Source organism: Paralichthys olivaceus, chromosome 6, assembly GCF_024713975.1.
Source record: "Paralichthys olivaceus isolate ysfri-2021 chromosome 6, ASM2471397v2, whole genome shotgun sequence".
Taxonomy (NCBI): Eukaryota; Metazoa; Chordata; class Actinopteri; order Pleuronectiformes; family Paralichthyidae; genus Paralichthys; species Paralichthys olivaceus.
Window position 1 is genome coordinate 1549873 of NC_091098.1, and position 9329 is coordinate 1559201.

Sequence of the window (9329 nt, forward strand, 5' to 3'; positions counted from 1 at the left end):
TGATCACTCATAATGCCAGATACCTGGACCTCACACTTCATAGTATCCAAACAACCAGGAGAAGATTTTGCATCTCAATCTGTTGAGTAAGGCTATGGAAAAGTACAAAGATATGTTGTTCACAAGTTACAGGGATGAAGAGGGTTCCATCACAAAGTGTTTGCAGGGGTACTGTTTCCTTATTAGGTCATTATGGCAGTAGACCAACCCACAGGGCTCTCACTACAGCAGCCAGATATCATCCATTCGGGTTTCAGCATCACTTTTTTAAATAATGTGAAAACATAAATTCAAAAAATCTAACTTAAAGTGTCAGCTATTTCAGCTGGCTCCTGGCTTTGCAGCTCAGGTTAGTTCAGACACTGTGTGTGATGGTGTCTCTCTGCGTGGCCCCCGTGTTTTCTCCTCGTCTCCTCCAAGATTCACCTGTCGATCCTCCTGCCTTCCCTCCTCGCTGGTGACCTCCCGGAGATATATTCTCCCTAAGCTACCACATCTTAGATCCAGCCTTTTGGAAAAATAAACACCCATCCATTCTGACTGGTACTCACTGTTCTGTCTCTGCGCTGGGGTTCTAAAACACTGCTGCTTCTGGTCAGAGGTGGATCGTTGGGAGAGGACCGCCCCCACACCAGAGTCTGAGGTCTCCACCTCCACCACAAATTTAGCTGTAGGATCAGGGTGAGTCAACATAGGGGCAGAAGAAAACAAGCACTTCAACTTCATAAAAGCAGCCTCTGCTGCAGCTAAACCCAAAACTAATTTTACCAATGTCAGCTTGGTTAGCACTGTAGCAACTCGGCTATAGTCACGGCTAAACCTATGGTATCTAAGATGGCGTGGATGCAGCTGCTCTTGGAAATTATGAAATATACTTATTGATCATTAACCAGTACAATTAGTCCAACAGATTCATTTAGCAGGAAACGCTAGCATGCTAGGCTAACAATCAGGTCTATGGTGAACATCTGGCCTCTTCCTCCTACAATCACCATGGTTAGTGATCCGGTACTAAAACACAAGGGCTTTGGTCCGAAGAAAACAAAATTTTGTCTTAAAATCATTTTTAATAGTAGAGATGGGGTCCCCACTGTGGTAGGTCACAGAGACGGTCTTGCAAATGACATCAAATGGGAATTCCCAATGACACGAAACACGTTCATGTATATACATGGACAAACGTTAGGGATTTCCCTTTTTTTCAGTTAATTTTGGGCTGTGAGGCCAACGATATGGATTGAACTATAAATCAGTCTGCAAATCAAAATGAGTAAGGTGGAAAGACATTCCTGGTGGCTTGTTCAAAGTAAATCATTTTTTTCATTAAAGAATAGTTGCTCAGAGCATTGAAATGTGCTGTGGGTTGGTTTCCAACAACAGGAATAGCAAAGGCTTTGTTCATATGCAAATTAACTCCTTCAACATAAACCTTGATGGGGTCTTAAAAGGGCTATGTGACTGCAGTTCAGCGTGCAGTTCATCCGGAAAGATGTGGATGATTTAAAATTGATTGGTATAAAGAGCTGAACAATGACATCAACAGTAATTTCAAGATTTAACAACATGATTGTTTAATTTGATTGCCTGGAGAGAATCAGTCTCGCAAATAATTTAATCTTTAAAGGAATTCCAGAGTCTGAACATGACAAATGGCTGACTCTGAGCTTGTGGTCAGAAAAATTATTTCAGAAAAACTAAAACTGGACCACAAGCATACTGAACAAAAGCATGCCCATTACTCTGGGAAACCACAGAGCCAAAGAGAGAAACCAAGGCCAATGGTGGTTAAGTTTCTCATGTACAAGAATAGGCTTACTGCTCTAGAGAAAGTAAAGCACCTCAAAGGTACACACATCTATATTTATGAAGACCATTCTGAATCTGTTCAACAAGTTATGATAGAGAGTTCACAGCAGGAAACACCAGGAGAAGAGGACAGTTTACTGGATTCAGATACAAATGTCACTCAAGCTGCTTTCAAACTCCAGAAATTACTTTCTCTGGAGCAGATGCATGTTTGGACCCAAATGTCAGAGTGAGAGCTTTTGGATTATCTGCAGACTTTCTCAACTTGCCCCCAGCATAAAGTTAGCAAAAATTCAGCAGGAGATCATCTGCATGATTCATCACGAGCAAGTGGGGGGATTGATTACACTTCTAACATGCAAAAGATGCAAACATGAAAAAAAAAAAGTGGAGCCATACATATGTAAGACACTGACAAAGATGTCAAGAGAGTTTGTGGTGGTAAGAGCCTATAGCGCTGTCAGTGTGTTGTAAAGAAAATCCTGGGATCTCTGCAACAGAATTAATGTTACTTCCTGCCTCTGTCTGCTTTCCCCGGCTGCACCACACAGGTTTTGTTTGATGTTGTGAACGCGTCTTTGCAGAGAATATCCAACTATGTTGTACGTGTACGAAAGGAAAAATGCGGGTAAAGTCTGGACTGAATTCTCCGCTCTTCACCTGCAGGTCATGTCTGAAAATGGCTTATGCTGAGATACTCAGACACTTAACTATCAGGGAAGACTGCTGACTTGACAGTTGTCCAGAAGACTGTCATTGACAGCCTCTACAAGGAGGGTAAGCCACAAAAGGTAATTGCTAAAGATGCTGGCTGTTCACAGAGGGCTGTATCCAAGCATATTCATAGAAAGTTGAGTGGAAGGAAAAAGGTGCACAAGCAACAGGGATAACTGCAGCCTTGAGAGGATTGTGAAGTGGCCATTCAAGAATTTGGGCGAGAGTCACAAGGAGTGGACTGAGACTGAAGTCAGTGCATCAAGAGCCACCATGCACAGAGATATCCAGGACATGGGCTACAACTGTCGCATTCCTCATGTCAAGCCACTCCTGAACCGGAGACAACATCAGAAGCGTCTTACCTGGGCTAAGGAGAAAAAGAACTGGACTGTTGCTCAGTGGTCCAAAGTCCTCTTTTCAGATAAAAGTACATTTTGCATTTCATTTGGAAATCAAGGTCCCAGAGTCTGGATGAAGAGTGGAGAGGCACAGAATCCAAGTTGCTTGAAGTCCAGTGTGAAGTTTCCACAGTCAGTGATGATTTGGAGAGCCATGTCATCTGCTGGTGTTGGGTCACTGTGTTTTATCAAGTCCAAAGTCAACGCAGCCGTCTACCAGGAAATTTTAGAGCACTTCATGCTTCCTTCCGGTAACAAGCTTTATGGAGATGCTTATTTCATTTTCCAGCAGGACTTGGCTCCTGCACACACTGCCAAAAGTACCAATACCTGGTTTAATGCCCATGGTATCACTGTGCTTGATTGACCAGCAAACTCGCCTGACCCGAACCCCATAGAGAATCTATTGGGTATTGTCAAGAGGAAGATGAGAGACACCAGACCCAACAATGCAGACGAGCTGAAGGCCGCTATCAAAGCAACCTGGGCTTCCATTGCACCTCAGCAGTGCCACAGGCTTATCGCCTCCGTGCCATGCCGCATTGATGCAGTAATTCATGCAAAAGGAGCCCCGACCGAGTGCACATATATATATATGACATACTTTTCTGTAGTCTGACATTTCTGTATCAAAAATCCTTTGTGTTATTGGTCTTATGTAATATTCACATTTTCTGAGATACTGAATTTGGGGTTTTCATTAGCTGTAAGCCATAATCATCTAATTAAAAGAAATAAACGCTTGAAATATTTCACTCTGTATGTAGTGAATCTATATAATATATGAGTTTCACTTTGAATTGAATTATCGAAATTTTCCATGATATCCTAATTTATTGATATGCTCCTGTACAGTATATTAGAGGTTGTTTAAGTAGATTGATTTTTTTTTTTACAAAAAAAAAAGGGATGCCGAAATTTTTAAGTGTGAGCTGTAAAGTAAATGCAGAAGCCGTCTATCTTGATTCAATTTGTGGGGCACTATCAAATTCTTTATTACGATTACGGCACACAACAGCTGCCTATAAAGCAACTATAGGTCATAATGAGCTGTTGCACAGGAAGACAATATCCAGTGAACTGCTGACATTTTTTTCTTGGGAAATTATTCTCTTGCTCAGTAAAGAAATGAGCAGTAAAAACATGTTTGTAGAGACTTTTGAGATGATTTGTAAATGCAGTTTTGCATTTTGAAATGCGTGAAAACTGCACCAACAGCAGTTTTAAGATATAGCATTGAGAAAAATATGTTTTGAAACATTTGAAATAGAACTTACTCAGAGAGGACATACTTAATGTAAATTATTTGGATTTAATATCTTTGAATTTAACCTGCATCAAAAGACCAATGGTCCAAAACGTGTGACACATTTAATGAAGACATAACTAAGAGACATAACTAAATAAAGTTGGTAGTAATGTCAAAAGCTTTTGGAGATGATACAGGACTGAAGCTTCCACCGTGCCTTAGTGGTATTCTGTTAGATGAGATAACCTTTGACAGCACATAAAGTAACCTCAGAAAAGGTGTTTACACCCTTAGAATGTCATTCAGCATGTTACTGGGCTTCCCCCTCCTTATTGCAGTTCATGCTCTTTAAACATATATTATTGAGGTTGTTGATACTGAAAATGACTGAGATGAGTTTACACTGAACAATCATTGTAACACAAGGAAATGATATTTCCAAGGAGATTGAAAAAAAAGAGGCGCTCCTTATTGAAAAGCACCAAGTCTAAAAAATACTTTACAAAAATATATGTAAAATCAGGCATTTTAAATAATATCAGGCTACAATAAGAGTGGTTGCATTTTCAATCATTTACAGTTATCTTTACCACCAAGTAAGTGACAAACCTGCATCGAGAATGTGAAGGTGGAGCAACTGTAAGCTTTGTACTTACAGGGTACTTGTATTGGCTCTGAGATCTGGAAACATGGTGACATTGACACACAGAGGTTTGTTGCAAGAAAGAAAAGCAATAACATCCTCAGGCAGTTTTGAACTGTTAATGTATTAAAACAATTTTGCATTTACAGACAGACAGACAGACAGACAGACAGACAGACAGACAGACAGACAGATAGATAGATAGATAGATAGATAGATAGATAGATAGATAGATAGATAAATAGATAGATAGATAGATAGATAGATAGATAGATAGAAAGATAGATAGATAGATAGATAGAAAGATAGATAGATAGAACTTTATTGATTCCCAGCTGTATAATTCCTTATCATGCAGTGTTACTGAGAGAAGAGTGAGACAGCAAACAAAATCAGAGGCAATCACCCATATCTCTGTAAATATATATACAATATTATAAATATACATTCATCTAATGACATGAGTCTTAAAGAGATTTAATGTTCCTTATAATTCCTAATACCGTATGTATGTTGCAACATACTGGTCAAGTTCAGTCTTTATTGGTGGGGCATTTAGTCAACAATAAAAGGATCTTTTTGGGATCTTATTTTTCAATTTTAGAGATGTGATAAAATTAGAATAGATAAGGGACATTTGTTTTCATACATACATATGCACATATTCATTTTTAAGAAAAAATTATGTCTAGATTGTAGTCCTGGTCAGGTTGCTACTTTCTCATACAGCACATGGTAATGAGAAGATTTCCTGTAGTGACCAAGTTGGCTCTTAGAAACAAAGCTACTGTTACAGTAGCATTGTGCAGTAAAAGAGAATCTGTGATTGTTTCTTAGCACAGTGGTCTTCATGATGATCTCATCAGAAATCCGAATCAGAAATACGTTAGTGCAGTTTATGCCCAATGTTTTACATTTCATGTACAAATCCTAAATATACTGCTGTGAAGACCTGTGCACTATCACTATCACTCACTCAAGGTAGATATTTGTCTACAGTAATTACATCACCATGATACAGCCATAATATGGATGAGCTGTTAGCTTTTCTCTGCAGTTACTGTATGAGTGTTTATCTTCACCAGTTAAGAGCCAAATGTACTTCAAACTTGAAATGTATAAGTTTAAAGGGAGTGATGCATCACTTGATTAGCTCTTTTTCTAGCTCTATGACTAACATCTATATAGCCTGATTAGCTATTTTCCACCTGTTACAACCCTTAGCTCATGTGGGGAAGGGGAACATAAAACCAGGTGTTATTGGTTGAATTATGTTATGTATTTGTAAAAGTAAAGAAGTAATATTACACATATAAAGTTTTGAGGGAAACTCTAATGAAAAAAAAGGGGCAGAGGGATGCTGCCCAAATCAAAGAAATAAATATAACAAAATGAGGACTCCAAACCTAGAGTAAACTAGCTCCACATAAAAAAAACACATCAGAAATGGAAAGAAAAATGTTCAGTCTAGAAAACAAAAATACAAAAGGGAGAGCACCCGTTAACAATTGTAAAGGTTAAACTAATGTCCTTGCCCAGTCTTCAGGAAGATAGTTTGACAACGGCCTCTTGAACAACGAATATAACACAAGCAAACACAATCTGGCAACTAGAGGCATGTCAGGCGAGCCAAGTTCAGCTGCCCTGAATGGCAGGTGATCTGGGTGTATATACCGTTCCTGGCATCTCAGGTATCACAGAAGTGGAGCCTACGCCAACCGATCAGGCACCAGGACCCATACACAAGCACCTGGTGGGGATGAGGGAAGACCATGCCTTCCCAGGTGGAGCCAACTGCAGAGCAGGAAGGGCACACCTTGATTAACAAAAATAAAAGTACAAAGAAAAGTGTCTGTAACACCACATTATGTAATAACAACACATTATGTAAACATCTGACCCATTTTATAATAAACAGCATGAACACAATATGTAATACATTTCTCCACATTTTGTAATAATTTATTACATAATGCAGTAGTTATTACAAAATGCACTTTTTTTTAATGGAAATGTAATCATTTGGTGCATTATGTAAAAACCAACCAAAATGGAAGTTTTCATCTCTACTGGCTTTGACATTTGAACAAAAAATCAAAAGGTAATAAATATATTTATCCTTTTTTTTTTTTGCTCATCTTATCTTTTTGCTCATCTTATCTTTTCTTACATGGTGCTTGCTGATGTACTGGTATGAAGGCTATGGTAGGAAACTACATAGAATAACTAGGCTAATATATATATCATATATTATAGTACATATTTATACTATAAATACGCTAGGGAGTACAGTGAGTCCCCTGAACCAACCCAAACTGCTACGGATGGGGGGGGGGGGGCAGGCGACCAATCCCACTTATATACAGTAAGTTTACCTGCAGCATCATCTGTCTGTATAGAACACCCTTTGGTTGCAGTTTGCAGAAGTCACTAGATGGAAGGCATCGTGTTGTAAGGTATGTGAATAAAATTTTGTTAATCTTCAAAGCAGGATTTATATTTTTTCTCATTTAGAGTTCACTATAGAGAAAGCTAGCTTCTCAACTCATCAAACAAGTTAAAAGACTCATATTAAAGCTCAAACCTTTATGCTAAAAGCCACTGCACTAGCTAACCTAGAAAGTTTCTGACAGAAAAATTGTGTTTTCACTCCATCTGTTTAAACTACATGTGGTCATTGGAGTATCTCACAGTAGTTACCAGGCATATTCAATCAAGCTTACTTCTTTTTTATACAAATAGAACACCGTTGGCTATTTCTAAGATCTAAGCCATAGCCTGTTTGAAGTAATAAAATTAAATACTGTTGTTCAAAAATGTCCATCCATGTTGTTGACAAACAGTATTATATTGGAAGTTGAAAGAATAAAGAATTTGAAATTGTGTACTGTTCCGTATTGGTCTTTTTTTGTGCAACCATTCTCTGTCCTATTCCGTACAAAATGTTCAAAACCCTGATTGCGTAATAGCTCAATGGAGTGTGTGTGTGTGTGTGTGTGTGTGTGTGTGTGTGTGTGTGTGTGTGTGTGTGAGAGAGAGAGTGAATACAGTGACACTGATTAACCAATGAAAGGAAATACTAATCTACTGAACAAATAGTATGTTTTTAAAATGAATTTTGAGTCACTTTGATTCTTGCTAGAAGGCATAAAATAATTGTTACAATGTTATAAAACAATGAATGAAGACATCCGTGTTGGTTGGTTTTTACATAATGGACCACATTATTACATTTCTGTCAAAAAGTGCAACCCACGCATTTTGTAATAACTACTGCATTATGTACTCATTTATTAAAAAATGCAGTGAAATGTATTACTTATTGTGTTCATGCTGTTTATTACTGCGGGTGTTATTACATAATGAAGTGAAAATGTTTTACGTTTTATTACATAATGTGTTGTTACAGGGTCTGACAAAAGAGGGGGACGTAAAATCAGCAAATACTCAACACACTTCCTACGATACAAATAAATACTATATTTTGTTTTACTTCACTACAATTTTCAGTTCAACAGCTCTTATCACTTTTTACATCCCGGATACATCTATGTCTATCAGGTTGTCCTGCATACACACTTTGGCGCCCCAAACAGCTTGTTGGGAAAGTCCCATTTCTAACTGCTGCATTTATAAATCCAGAAGCGCAAAACATCTACATTTCACTATTATATAAATCTTTGTGTTTTTTTTATGGAGAAAATAAGAATGTGATGGATTTATTGGTCTGCAAAGTTCTGAAAAATATTCTAAATGTATAGCATGAGGGTTATTATTGGCAGTGAAACATGTTTGATGTGTTGTACATGAGAAACTCAAACATCCACCGAGCAAGGACTCAAAACAGCAGCTTTACTGCAGCCGAAGAATTTAAGCATAGAGAAATAAAAATTATAATAATAATAATACAAATAATAAAAGCAATAGTCATCAGATAATAAAAGCTTATTCATAGAGATGTGACTTAAGAAGTTAGGTAAAACAGGTAACCGATTCTGTTACCTGCCAGCCCATGCCTGTTTTTAAAATTGATTAAAAGGTTTTAAAATCAATCCTAAAATAAACAGGCAGCCAATGCAAGGATGCTAAAACAGGGCTAAATGGTTACAGTTAGAAATTTAATTTGCACCCAAACCTGTTTATTTCTTTTAATAAATATGTATATATTATAAATTCTTCCTTTGAAAACTGTCAGTATAAAATAGCTGTTACTATAAAATGTCAGGCACTGGCAAAATTTGACCTCTGACGAAATGAGTACTCACCCCCATATGGGCTGAATCATCTAATTAAGTCTTCATATCCAACACCTCTGTAGGGGAAGGAATGAATCATCGACATATCTATAATATGATTTTCACCCTGAATAGCACATACTGAGAGAGCAGCATCATTTACAGTATAGATACAAGTCTCCCAGAACCTAGTCAGCAAAAAATTAGAACAGAATTGTCAACTCATCATCGTTTACTCAGACTTCTAGAAGGATCAGAAAGTACAGTCATTAAAACTTTTT